The sequence below is a fragment of the Lepisosteus platostomus genome, chromosome 1 (genome assembly GCF_059453375.1).
Source record: "Lepisosteus platostomus isolate fLepPlt1 chromosome 1, fLepPlt1.hap1, whole genome shotgun sequence".
NCBI classification, from domain to species: domain Eukaryota; kingdom Metazoa; phylum Chordata; class Actinopteri; order Semionotiformes; family Lepisosteidae; genus Lepisosteus; species Lepisosteus platostomus.
Window position 1 is genome coordinate 2583143 of NC_142611.1, and position 15446 is coordinate 2598588.

The following is a 15446-nucleotide window of genomic DNA, read 5'->3' on the forward strand; positions in this document are numbered from 1 at the left end:
CTTACATGTACAGTAGATGCTTTCCTTTCAGCCCTCACAGGCCCTGAAAACACTTTTCCACACACCCCCGCTACTTGTTATAAGCCATAATTACTTATGTCATGTAAATAACTGTTCAAAGTCTTTTCACTAACAGGCTGCGGGTTTGAAGTGAATGCCAGTGAGCTCTTGGAATCAGTTCTGCTCCTTGATGAGGATCTCTGCTACCGAATGACATCTGCCCCAGTTTAACTTGTTTGAGCACAAACAAGGAGCATCCTTAAGAAGTTGTTACGGACACTGGAAAATTCAGGTCCACGATTTTGAACCAATATAATTCAAGGGGCCACACTGACAAAATGAATTCACCCCAAACCATAGAGAAAAAAAATTAGAATCATAATTCAAAATAGAAATTACACCTACACGAAGTATTATTTTTCTCGTTTTGTCTTGAGATATACTTGTTCAACTTTGTCCAAAAACTTTTAAGAATTCACTGGAGACAGATTGTCATTTTATTACCTGTTGAAATATAGTGTACAGGTATATTTGCATATCTAACACATAAAAAATGTTTTGATTTGGTCAAATTCAATGGCTTATGTCAAAGATCATCTTAACCTACTGTACAAATTTCCAACACATTCCTCCTCTATTTCCTATTTACTATTGAAACATTTCCAATGTATGATTTATTTGTCCAGAACTATACTCATCTCTTTTGTTAATAGAATAAAACACACATTGACTTAAAAATGATTACTGGACTTTAGGGTATAATTACAAATCACTTGTTTTCTGTAAATTGAATTAGAAGAACAACAAGGCTAAGGTTGCATTTGATATTTTCCAGCAGCAATGTGCAATGTACAGTATGCACTGACCCTTTGCAAAAGCCTTGAGCTCAAATTGCACAATTCTTAATAGTTTATGAAGCACTCAAAACCACTGTTACATGATGTGTGGTTCTTCAACATACTGTAGGAGGTTGTTCATAGCCATTAACCATTTTGATGGTATAAGATTTACAACATGGATTTAAACAATAATCTACTGGTATAAAATAAATCTCTTGGGCTGAAACTAACCATGATATTTGACAAAAAATCACTTTGAATTTTAGTCATTTTTTGAAGGTTTTTTGCTGCTTCCTTAAAATCCAATTTTTATTATAATAGCAGCAGTATATGGGATACTTATTTTAATAATCTGCTGTCATACAGAATCTCCTTTCTTCCTAATACACAAAACAAATGAATCAGAGGAAAGAAAGGAGGATTGAATGTAATCCATGGTAAAGGAAAGTCTTAAGATTGCAAATGGCTTAAACTCAGGTCTGCGATGAACGCTGTGGTATTAGTATGTTTATCACATAGTATTATTCTAGAAGAAAGTCTGCATGTGACCTTTCAGAAACCCTTTTAATTTTTTCTTCTCTTTATATTTTTAGAATATTCTCTGGTTTGTTAACTGCCACAAAAAGACAACCTGAAAGCCCTATTAAAAATGCAATACGTGACAAATTATCATTCATCGCAGCTTGGATGAGGATTTGAGCAAACACTATGAGAATCAGTAACAAAACTGTCCAATAAAAAGATGAAATTCTAGTACTGTATCTTGTACATTTTTCATTTCAGTGATACTAATTTGAGTTAAGAGGATCAGAATCAAAAATAAAAGTAGCATTCTGATGCTAGATAAATTATGTAAAAAAGAATGTAAGCAGAAAAAAGTCTCCCAAAAAATTTAAGATAGGAGCAAATGATCATTTGTCCTAACATTCACTAGGGACCAAAATTCCAGCACTGAGTGTAAAGCATGTCTACATAGTGTGGGCATGCTAACCCTAACCCTAGCTGGGGTTTCAACTGAGCTATTCTGCAATCTGTCTTTAAAGCCTTCCAGTCATCAGATATCAAAATGTTCATCACATAAAAAAATAGGAGTTTAAAACAAGCAAAACCATTGCTTAAAGCTCTTGAAAATCCATCTTCTTCAAAAATGTATCTTCTTTAGACAAATATTGAATTAGCTGAAAAACATTATTAATATGGTATTTAATTGATCGTGCATTTCAGGCCAGCATAGGGTTAGGGTTACAAGAACCATGAAATGCTGACAGCAGTTATACAGTACTTCTAGTTTCACTTTAAATGACATAATTAAGAGAGTTCACCCAATAGAACAGGTTTTCACACATCTTTTGATCTGACTTGGTATTGGAATACAGTTACTGAATGGTATAATATACAATTTACTGCACATACATAAATGTCTTTATAGGGGTTTCTTGAAAAGCAAAACAAATAATGTTTAATCTCTGCGTGTTCACAGAGAGCAATAAACACATTTTACTGCCCAGCCATTTTCAGTAACATCTTTATTTATTCCTAGGTGGTTACAATACGACAATGCTTCACCCACCAGTCACAGGGCACAAAGACAACAACAAGACATCTTTTACCTCTGCTACTGTAACTCACAGTTTTATGGGATCTGCCTTAGCCACCCTCTCAGTCTTTGTCCACCCCTCCTCCAGCGGACTTCTGCAGCTGCCCCTGGGTTCACTCCTCACTCTGTGGGGGGTCAGGGACTTCCTCGTCCTACGGCCAAGTGGTTGACCCTCAGTCAAGAGGACTAGGCCAGCGTTGCTTATGCCAAACTCCTCAACAAACATTTCTCAACCCGTGTTGAGGCTGTGTTGTTGGCTGACCCAGGTAGTTATTCTGCACCTTCTAGATGTCTAGAGGTTATCATAGAGGTGCTGGCAGTGGTGGTGGGAGTGGGTGGTTGATCGTGACATCACTTTTCTAATAGAGCTCTGTGCCGCTGAGCCCTTTTACAATAGCGATGCTGGAGTAAAAGAATAAAAGGTGTGGTAACTTATTTTTATTCTGTCAGGGTCCAATGGGAAGCAGCTCTGGTAAGACTTTATTCACAGGACCGAATTCCCTGGGGGGTGGGAGATGTGGGCATTGTTAGGGCATAAGTAATACAGTAGGTTTATTCCATGCTGAAAAGAGAAGAGACTTCTTTAGGTGTGAAGGCTCCACGGCCGAAATGTTGTGTTTCCTTTCTTCTCTTTTCAGCATGGAATCAACCTTTACTTGTTAACTTTGCAGCCTATGCATGCTGACACAGCTGCCCACCTGAACTATTGTAAGGGCATGACCATTAATCTTTGCCCCACAAGGCAAATACTTTTAATCCCTTCGCAAGACATACAGTAAATAAGCCCCATCTCTTAGAACTTCAAATGTGCTGTTTGTGTGTTCATATTTGATAGGATAGATATGAATACAAATGCTGTGAAAAATTATCATTCTCCTGCTCAGCATACTGGATGGACAGAGTGGTTATCAAACATAAATTTTAAATAAACAACCAAGCACAACGTCTGTATTTACATAATTAATTTACAACCCATCTGTAGAAAGCAATCAATTTTTATTGCTTCATGAATTAAGCATTTCAAAAAACTTGTTCCTAAACATTTTAAGGCTAAGGCACTCTTGTACAAAAGACATTGGGGCTATAATTAAGGAGCCTAAATGCAACTCTTTTAGTTCATATGCTAGAGAGTAAATAATATAAGGGTAAAAATGATTCTGCTAAAACAGCAACATTTGCACTTGTTTGTCTGTCAAAAGGAGACAGACAGCACCCTTCTCTTAATTTAATGTTTTATTATTTGGTTCCCATGTACAGACCAAAGATTTATCAATCTGATACACTGACCATCTCTGGTGAAAATGGCACATCTGTTGAAAGGTTAAGCGATTTCTTTGCTGTGTTTTTTTTGGGAGTGTCACTAAAAAATTCAAATGAAAATCACACTGAATCTAATGGTTTGGCAGGTGAATTGGGTTTCTTTATCAGTAATGTGTAAAACAATGCTATTTTAAAAAAAACAAGGTGGAGCACCACTGTTCACACCAATAAGGATGGGAACTGCACAGCATGGCCAGAGTGGAGGAGTGTTCAAGGCTGTGGACTGAAGCTGGAAGATTTTGCATTCAAGACTTTGGTGGGAACTGCTATTGTACCCCTGAAAAAGGTATTTTATTCACAATGGTCCAGTATTGTCATAGTTTTACCCTGCTGTATAAAGACTAAGTTGTTTTGGATAAAAACCTCAGCCCACATACATTAATAATAATAGTATGTAATGAATAATAATTTAGACTGGTGATGTGATGCATAATGTAACTGTTGCAATTAAAAGTGATACGCAATATGCACTATATACTGCGTGGATAATGTATATATTTATCTCCATCTGAAAGAAGAACAATTACAGAATTTTTTAAAGGTGTATGCATTTATTGTATGTTAGACACATATTGTTAAACTACCACTAGTTCAGTCTGAAAGCATACTTACAAAGTAATAACTGGTTCCCGGATAAAGACTGCTCAAGAAAGGATGAGGCAGTATGTGCAAATTGTTTGCAAAGTGCTTTAGAGTAACCTTGTCCCACTTGATTTACGTTGAATTAATATTTAAGAACATAAGCCTGGAATTCCTGGTATAACTGTAAATGCGCTTTTCCAGTCCATCTCAAAGGGATTTTAAATGTATTTTTTACAATATGAAGCAGTTGTCAAGCCCCTTTTCTTAAGTTAAATATTGTAAGCCTTTTGGCTTTTATAAAAAAAAAATCTTCGGCTGTGCTTGCTTTTCCCATGTCTTACATGCTAAAAACATTTTAATGCTAATAATTGAGGACAAAAGCACGCACGCTACTGGAATAAGAAATCATTTTTTACTTTCCAACAATACACTGCTCTAAGCTGGACTCAAATCCCTCTGTAACCCAAAGCTTCCAGGCCACGTATTTGATAGAAGATTAATCTGTTTAGTTAGATTAGAATTCTGTGGTACAGGAACAGGAGTTAGCCATGTCATCTGCTGAACAAAATGTAAATGTAATGTGCTGAACAAAATGTAAAACCGGCCTGCAATCAGAAATAACTTGAGCAGCCCTGTGATAGACCACTTTAGGGATAATGTGCTTTCAAATGCGTCTGGTGAGGCTGTTGGGCCGATCCCTCAGCTGCTCCTTCTCAGTAACAATCCTCAAGTTACTATCCCTTTCTAAGTGGGGCATCTTTTGTTCGTGGGAAACTGCACACACTGTAGTTTGTACAGTAAGTGCAGCCAAAAGGGCTATTTCATAATGTTAGGGGAACACTAAAAAATATCATTATCTAATAAGAAATGTAGACATATTTTCCCATTTTTCATGTGAGTTTTGCCCATTTTTTATTTTTTACGTTTTTCCGAACATGCAGCACATTTAAAATAAGAATTTGAAGCTTTTGATATTACAGAAGAAAGTTCTTAAGATGAGTTCATACTATTGTATTTTCTATTTGCTAGTTTTTGCCCTGTCTAAACTATTAATGACAGGAACAGGAACCAGCTACCTGCCTGAACCCTGTTTGAGGTAAGAATTTCAAAGCAGTGTTCCACTGAGCTGTGGGCACAGAGTTCAAGGGAATGCTCCAGATTCTCATGGTGGACTAACAAAATTAAGCAAATGCAACCAGCTACACTTTAGCATAAATGTGTGAGTTGATACAATGTCAGCTAACAGCACCTTCAAATGAGCATCAATAAGCACGAGAACTGACTGAGACAGTAAAGAAACCCAGGCCCCATATTCTCCATCTAACCTGGGCATTTGAAAAAATAAGACATAGAAACCGAAAGACAATGAAACAACAAGCTCACGCGCTCTTTTAAACACACTTTCAATTGATCTGCGTTGCACATCTTGACAGCTATTCAGAAGAAATGATGTACTGTATATGAATACACACACAAAACGCCTCATGGAACCAGGAAAGGCTAATTCCTTCTGAATAAAAAGCAAGAAACTAACCTCGATTTGTTCCATTCACAACCTGCATGTTGACACATCTCCCCACACTGAAACTGTTTATTCCTTACACATCTGGTTATTATGATTTGACTGTGGTGTACAAGAAAATGGATACAATATCAACATTTGGTCAACAAAACACCATGGTATACTGTATCTTTTGCCATATACCCTCTATCATCTCTTGCCTGCACATTCTCTGGGCATTCTATCACACAATAGCTTTAAAGGTATTGTGTCACCTTGTATTGCTGTGAAATAACCCATACAGTGTATCCTATTTGTCTATCACCCCCCCCCCCCCAGGCAGTACTTGAACACTCTTCTTTTTGATCTCCAGTCTAATGATAGACAGTTATAGTTAAAGGTTCACATTTAATTTTCTTTCTTTGCAAAATGCAGGAAAGGCACTTTTTGTGGATTTTTGAAGGTGGCACATTAGGAGACAGGAATGAATAAATAAAATGAAGGACAGAGTCGTGCACAAGAGGCAATGGAAACTGAAGCGTGCCTGGCTGTTGTTTTAAAATCAGACTCGGGTTTCTCCCAATAAGAACAGTACCTGCGCTGGGAAAACAAAAGAAATCTCCTTTTTCAAGGGGCTTCAACCACTCCCCGCAAGGCAGCCAGGGTAAATCAAATAAATCAAAAGAATGAAGTAAAAGAACAGACAGAACCCAATGAGCAGTCCTTAAACACAAACAACGCAGGACACAATAGGCTGAGTCGAGTGTTTTACAGACGCTACAGGCCGGGCTCTTTTTCTGCATGCCTGGGAGAGCCATAGTCAATAGCTCCACCTCGGAGTACACCTGTATCTTGAGTAATCAACAGCTTCAGGAAAGAAGCTGAAGCAGGAAGTATTGGCACAGTTCAAAGAGAAGACAGACCGATTAATCAGAAGCCAAGCAACGATCACTTCCACTTAATCCGTTGATTGGCACAATTTAAATCAACACAATTACAGTAACAGTATGAAATGGAAAACCTACTTTGAGAAACTCAATTACAGCACATCTGCTCTTTGTGTGATTAAGGGAGATGGCTTAGTGGGTAAGACTCCGGACTCATAACTGACAGCTAGATCAACCAAGGGGCTTCCTCTCGTTTGTAACCATTGTAGGTTCAAGTCCCTGCTGCAAACACTGCTCCTGTACCCTGGATCAAGGTATTTTAAAAACAGTCGCTTCAGTCCACCCAGCTGTGTAATTGGGGCTCATCATTGCTGGAGCATTGCCAGAGCTAATCCCTGCGATGGTCTGGTGTCCTGTCTGGCGAGGGTGTCACATGCTCTCAATCCAATTAGCGCTGCAGAAACCAAGCTCTGGCATCATGAGCCACTGTTTTCGGGTATGGATTTCGCCTTTCTTCACATTCTTTACAAGTTGAAAATAGGTTTTGTCAACAGCAAAGAAATAATGTAGCAGTATCTCACATTTGGTATAATTTCTTATATTGCTGTAAATGTGTTATTATCTATTCATTAATCTCTAAACTTTAACTCACTTTCTTCCTTCCCTCCGGACATGTTTTTATTAATGGCAAATATTAAAATTGAAGAATTCCGTATAGTGCTTGCTCCATTATTACCTTTATTTGAATGTTATGTAGTATTGTGCTTTGTTTCAGAAACAAAAGCCCAATATTTTCATGTTCCTATTGATGGGTAGTCTGGTCAGTCCAAGATACAGTATAATTTGTCATTTTGCAATACTTATCTTTTTATATAGGTTGTAGATTGTCATACTTATTATCTTTTTTATTAAGTAGCTATTGCTTTTCTATTATTTCTTGTGTCACAATTTACTCTATCATCTTTGATTTAGCTCTCTGTTTACTTGAATCTTGGAAGCCCCTGCAAATCTAAATATATTTAATTAATCTGTCATCCTGCAGAGGTTATTATTTACAATAGCTCAACTCCATTGACCAGCATGTTTTGTAAGCTTAATGCTATTCTACTCAAACACTTCAAATTAAGTAGACAGACCTCATATCCCAAATATACAGTAGGCCTGCATCTTGGAGATCATTCAAGAGGACTTTTTAGATATTCTTTTCTGTCTTTCACTTACATGTACTTATTACTTTTTTCACAGCCTCAGCCACTTCTGCTCATATCAAACACAAGTATCAAGTTACTTGTTAACATGTTCTTGCATGGTTTTGCACTGTACTGTGCTTGGACTCGTCTCTAGTTACTAGAATAATCGGCTCCTTACCTTATTTCGCCTATAATTACCGAACTTTTCCATCTCATCCACCACTTTATTCAAGTTTCAGTTTTGGTTCTGTCTCCAGCTCCAAGTATGGATATGGACCTTCAGCGGGAAACGGAAGATTTTTTTTTCAGAAAAGTTTATTGTTCTTTTTAATGTCCCACCCCACCTATCATCTGTGAGCTCCCAATCTTCCCTGAATCTGACCCCGCTGAACTGCCCATGAGGTCCCTAGCTATTAGCCCACAGCTCATTCCCCAGCCAGCTGTGCTCATACAGGAGATCCATCAGCAGCTGGCTGTGGATCAGGCCCATGGCTCTCTCCCTAGTCATGCCAGGCTGCTCACAGATCCCCCAGCAGCAGGGCCACCGTCTGGCCTGAGACTCTAACTCTAGCCAGAGTCACTCTTCTACCATTGGATCCCTGGCAGGGAGCCCCAGTGCTCCGTCTGCACATGTGTCTGTCTGCCAGCCCCACTGATCTCCAAGCTACAACTTTTGTCACTTTAGCTTTTCAGAGAAAATCATACCCACCTTGACCCCCCTCCTTCTTCTCTGGCCCATAGTGACGACATCACTCCTCCTGAGTATCCCATTCCACCCTTAAACCTTGGAATGTCCCTTGCTCTGCCCTATTTACATTCCTCCCTCTCTTGCTCCACCTTGTCCTCTTTTTCCCTTCTCTTGTCCTCTCATGCTGTTCCTCCTTTCACTTCAGGTATCCGATTCTCCACACCTTCAGTCACAGCAGCATCCATGTTTCCGTGCCCTTCCCTATCCCTCTGTTCCGTTAAGCTCCTTCTCTCTCTGCTGGCTGCTTTTGTCACCATCATCCTTACGGTCAGGCTGCTATTCTCTCAGCTGAGAGACCTACGCCAACAGACCTCTAATACATTCATCTCTCTATTAGGATCTAACCAAAGAACTGAATTACATATTGAAACAATCCCTTCAGCTGGTCAACAGGGAATCCTAGACCACATCATCAAATCTTTAAGTCAATTCACTTCTGAATTTTTTTGAATAATGGCATTCATCAATTTTGATCTGAACGATACTGTACACGCACATGAAGAACTTCACAATTAAGACTTCTGCATTGTCACTATAAGATCTTTAATGTGCTTATTTTGGGAGGCCCTAACAGATTCCTCCTAATGACCAGTCTATAAAGCTTAGGCTTTCATTCCTACAGCCAAGTGGTCCATGCCAATAAACCATTCACTTCTTTCATTCTCAATTGTCTCAATTGGAGTTGTCTAAACTACTGAAAAGAAAAAAAAGTGCAAGAGAAGGAAGAAACAGGCTCTTAATCATTTCTTCCCAAATAAACCATAAGTCTTTAGTTTACAAAACACGTTCTCCAGTGTATATGACTTTCCATTCCTCTCTTGACCCCATCATCACCCTCACAGCAGCTACTTGGCCAATTCCTCCTCATGTGAGTGTGACTGTGTGGGTTCCAATTGCCCCATCCATACAGTCAGGCTGTTGTTCCCTCAGCCAAGCAGGTTAAACCAATAAATCAATCTAATTCAATTACTTCTTTCATTCTGTCTTAATTGGAGCTGTCTAAACTACAGAACTGGACTGAACCCCCCTGGAGATTAAAGAAAGTCTTTGAATAATTCGAGCCATTCATAGCTTGCCTTCAGAAGAGCTTTATACCTGGACAGAAAGAGCTAAAGCCAGTATGCTCAGTAACCATAATGTCAAAAAGACAAGCTAGCGTTGCTCATCGTATAGTATGGTATAGTATAGTATTATGCAGTGTGAAACTGTAGATACCTGTACGGCTTTTACAAATGTAGAAATTGTCATTGCCGTGCTGCTTTTAAAAGGTTAACCTTGTAATATTGTCAGTCTCTGGTTGCAGATGCATTGCAATTTGGAAGTCTTTACCTTTGCTCTGTGCTTCCCGAGTCCAGAGGAATGTGGTAGGTGCATTAGGATTATGCCAAAGAATGTGCCCCATTCCACCTCAGCTGAAGACAAAGCATTCATCTCGCACATCATTAGAGCTTCTGTCAGCCTTGGTATGTGTTGGTTATTAGCTGAATACCTCGAATGGCACCTTGACATTTCCCAACTATTGCATGCCCGATGAAAAAAGGTTATGAATAGCCACCCAAACCTCTCTGCTTAGATTTATTATCTGCTTTGAAAACAGACCACAAATAAGCTGCATTACTTCAAAGCTAAAATCTCAGTTTAAAAAGTTTTCAATGGTTATCTCTGCAATCAGACATTTTACTGAAACAAAGCACATGTTATTTCGCTGAAGCTTTATAAATATGAATTTGGTTAGCTAACGCAGTAGTTCTAATTACAAACCTGATCGGTATTGAAAGATACAAGAACTGTGATCAATTAGCATGTTGATTTTGGACTGAGAAATTCCAAAGGATCGGAAAAAAAGGAAGAGTCATGCTGAGAAATTTATTTTAAACTGATTTAAAGGCAACATCAAAACTGACATTTTTGCCTGTGTAACCAGTTAGGAATTAAAACTAAACTGAAGTGTAGTTCAGAAGTGTATAATAACATATATAATATTTTATTATATATATATAATGCTGAGGTTTTTAGCCAAGAGGAAGTGGCTACTTTGAATGCTGCTTTCTTACAGCAGGGAAATACAAGACCTGCACAATGATGTGTACAATGTTATCAGTCTACCTAAAGTCTTTTGGTGAGTCTGATATAATTTAAATAATGAATTATGAAAAAATGAATTGAAAAAAATGATCATACCAGACATTTTTGCACTGAAATAACTACTGTATGTAATGATTGTAAACCTTAAAAACTGGCTGCATGTCATAATAGTAGCCTTGTCAGTTGTGAATTCACTATTGTAGTTCATTTTTACTTACTCCAAATGTACAATTTTGTATCATACTCTGCTGGACTATTTTAGAGGAATCACTTCTCTTCACTCCACCAGTGAGGGTCACATTGGTAAAGTATCATGCTCACCAGTAAATGTACTACAACACTTTTTCTGATACCACCACTACCTCACTGCTGGGTTTAAATGTGAAACGCACACATTCTGTGAAGCGTAGTTCAGGACCCTATGCAGACGGTATAATCCGGAAGTAAGTGGAGAAAGACAACAAGGACGAGATGTAGATCAGGACAGGTTGACAGACAGGGGGGCGTGACGGTGATGATCCGGTACTCGGGAGGTGTGGCGCAGGCAAACAAGTCCAAACAGTCCTAAGGGGAATCCGGAGCAAAGCCCAAATTCCAGGAACCATCCGAGACAAGGTTAAAAACCGGAACGGGATCCGGAACAGGAGCAGGGAATAAAACCAAGGTAACGAGGCCAGGCGCTCCGAGCCCCGGACTCAGACGGTCAGGACGCCGTGATGAAGCCTGTGCCGTCGGGTCTCTCCTGGACCCGCTGGTGGGCGGGCTTCCGAGTGTCTGTCTCCCAGTGCTGAGCCAGGAATAGTGGGAGCACCAGGCTTAAATAGTGACAGGCTAAACAGGGGACAGGCAGACGTAACACAACACATGACGATCGTGACACATTCTTTCAGTTTATTATTTTCTTAATTAGAAACAGTCACTTAACATATTAATTCAGATACACATAGTAGAAGTAATTCAAAGATCTTTAGCAAGATTCACATTTACACGTACTGTAGCAGCATCTTCACAAATGATAATTTAGTAATTTTACCAGAGGAAATCAGAATTCAACCAATTAGGAGAGTTGCTTTATAATTATGGTGTCTTTGAATGTTTCCAAAGCTCTCTGTTAGTGTGCTGATTATTTGAAAGATGTCTGTAATTAAAAAAGTCAAAGAAAGAACATTTTAGTTGATTTTCCAAATCATTCTTGGTTTTACCTTGACCCGATTCTTCTCAGTGAAAATTCTTTGTAGTTCAGAAAAATGAAACACTTATCTGCATTACTTAGAATTCTTTGAGAGTCTTTGCTGATGTCTTGTACTGCAATGATTTCAATAAAATCCCATTGTGCTTACAAACAATAGATACATAATTTCTAAATACATTGCTAGATTAGTAAGAAGGATATACAGTAGATAGATATTATTGTTAGATTGTCTCTTTCCTCTGTTCACTTGATTTCCTTTTCAACTTTGACCTTTCACAGATTCTAAAACTATTGAGAAGCAAAAGTAAAATAAGATTTTGTTTTAAAATGAATAACACTGCAAATAAAATAGTTTTAAAATCCTGTACATGCAGTATATGCTTGGTTGACATTAATGTGATTCAAATTAGAAAACCTTTTTCTCTTTTTAAATATTTTTTGTTGTTTCCATTGAAAAACAAACCATTTTGTATTAAATAAAATAGGCCCAAGATGGAGCTTATGAAAAGCTGAAAAGCTTTACAGAGATCAAAGTGAGGAAAAAGACAACGAATTAAATATGCATGTATGTAGATGTAAAATCCATTCTGTTTTCTCCATAAAAGTGCATCACATGGTGCTTTTACATTCAACTTAAAAAATAAAAAGCAAACTTAATTTCCCAGGGGAAGTTCACTTGGCTGGAACTTTTAAGTCCTGACAAAATGTCAGATTCGGTTTGCATGAAGAAACCACAGTATAGCTAACTTCAGTGATCCAGCTGGTTCCTCAAAGACAGCCCTGTAACTGCGTGTAACCTCCAAACATTAAACACACAAACACATACAGGTACAGTATATAGTGGCTAGCAGAACTATTCACCCCTTCGAAAAATGTCACATTTGGTAAGATTACAAGTGTTATATAAATATGTTTAAAAATAACGTTTTTAATCAAAACGTGAATTGTCAAACTGAACACTTTAACTGGAGAAATAAGTTGACCGGCCTCTTTGTCTGCGAGCAATAAAAGGAATTCACATGATTTTAGAATAGATTCACTTATCTCTGTAAGGTCCCTCTTTACCGTAGGGTAAATTTCAAGCAATGATATACAGTAACCATGAAGAGCTTGCAGCTTTCAAAGAACCCAGGGATACAGTTGTAGAAAGGCACAGATCAGGAGAAGGGTATAAAAATAATTCAAAGACACTGAATTTCTCTTTGAGCATGGTGAAGTTGATCATTAAGACGTGGGAGGCGTATTGAGCCACAAAGACACTGCCTAGATCAGGCTGTCTCTGTCACATTTGGAAGATTACAGTAAGTGGGATTCTGACTTCGTTCATTAAGATGCTCTTCCTCCCAACATGAGCCACATCCATCAAGATAAAGATGCAAAACCTGTATCCTAAATACAAAGACAGTACAGAAACTGTCACACCCGTAAACTTGTTCAGCTCTAAAAACCCTCTCCATGATTTCACTCTATGAAGGAATTTAGGTTATTTTGTATACATTCATAGACATTATCCTCATGTTTCATATCATATAGTTTCTGGCTGGTAGCTGGTAAAGAATACTTTCAGATATGCTTCTTAGCAATATTAACGTCAACACCTGGTTAAACTGAATTAAACTGAATCCTGCTGACATGAGTTCTCATGGGCAAGTGCCATAGGCCTGGGCTGTGATGCATGTTTGATGGGGTGTCACATACTTCATGTCAAGAGATCCTTAAAGCTATGTGGTTACATGAGCACTTATGCTTGTATTGCTATGGATGTTTTACTTTCCTCTTTACTGTGATAACACAGTTCAAGGGGAAGTAGCAAGCAGCGCTGCTACTTAATATTGTAGCATTGTTATAATACTGTAGCCACATTTTACAGAGAGCGCCACAACACACAGTAGTTATAAATTCTATAAAAAAACAGCTCTATAAATGTCTATAAAACTAATGTGTATAGTGTGATAGGTTTATTTAGGCCCCAAAGCTAATGATTTCATGAGCAGATTTTTGTTTTTGTTTGCTTGAAAGGATAATAAGCGTTGTCCTTTAAAATGCAAATTTAAAAAGAAACAATTCGGCATTTATGTAAAGAAAAAAAACAACATACCAATGCAATGCTGTGAATATCAGCCCAATTGTTGTGTATTTTGTCCAAAAATGTAAGAAATGCTTCACCTCTAGGAGTCCTGGGACAAAGGAATACTCACAAGATTCATTTGACTGAATAGCTGTCCATTTTCTTTCTTATTAACCTTGGCTTGTAGATGGCTTTTCTTCCACCTGCACATCCATCACATGTACACAGTGACATGTGGCTATAATTGGTTTTCTCAAAGGTTAGGAACGACGACTTAGCTTCTGTATCCAAAGTAGAGAACATTTAGTCATTTCAAACATCATACCCTTTGATGCAGTAAGATACAGTATACCTTACTGCTATCCCTGCAGGAAAACAAAGATGTGAGTTCTAGCAGAAAAATGCGTTCATTTTCAAGATCTCTAGGACATGAGCTCAAACATAACCAGAAAATATCTCTATTGAAACAGAACAGAAGTAGCATCACAGCTACTTGCTATCATGCTACTGTCATTTGGTCAATAACTGTTCTGCCTTATTGTGAATTGTACAGCATGTGCACTTTAATATATCTCTGAGGACAAGCATGCATGAAGCCGAGATAGAGATATGGAAAGCAATGTCATGGGCTTAAAAACAGAAAATAGACAAACCATTTTAAAGGCACAAGACACAATATCCTATTTGTCCTTTTCTCACAGAGAGCAAATGAAAACTCTCAAAATATTGAGGCAAGTATTAGGGCTCATGTCAGAACTGATCGGGACAAACATATTTCATCTAATTTGCGACATTCCAACTCTATTCCTGGCGACCCATCTTCTATGGGCAGTGAATGAGGAGAGAACTGGAAAACACTCTAATCCCTCCTAATTTAGCCAGAGATTCATCCAATGACTTTATAAAAGAATTCAGCTGGACAGTAAAACAGAGAACATGGTGGCTGTCCAGGACTGGGGGGGTCAGTCAATCATGTAGTTACAAGCCAATAGGAGAGCTGCTGTATTTGGAAGAAATGGGATTTGTGAAAAAAATGAAAATAAAACTGATATTAAAGAAAGCACTAGCATAAAGAGTGAAACCCTGTGGTTACACTGTTCTTATCTTGCAAGATGGAGAAAACCTTCGCTAAGGTTATTGTTGGAACAAAAGTGCCAAATGCTTAAGGGTAAAAAAAAGACCTCAAAGAATGAAAGACAAATCCTCCAGATCTAGCCAAAAAGTAATTTCACTTATATGAGCACTGTTTTCAATAAAAATCTCCAAGACACATTCCATTTCCCTGAATTTTATTGTTGCTATAAATTAAAGTAATGTTGTTTGACTGAGAAATACTTACTGTTCGTTTGCACCAAGCTTTACTTTTGTAGTAATACTACCAGTTTTATTTATTGTGACTTCTTATGAATTCTGCTAAATACCATTAACACACCATTC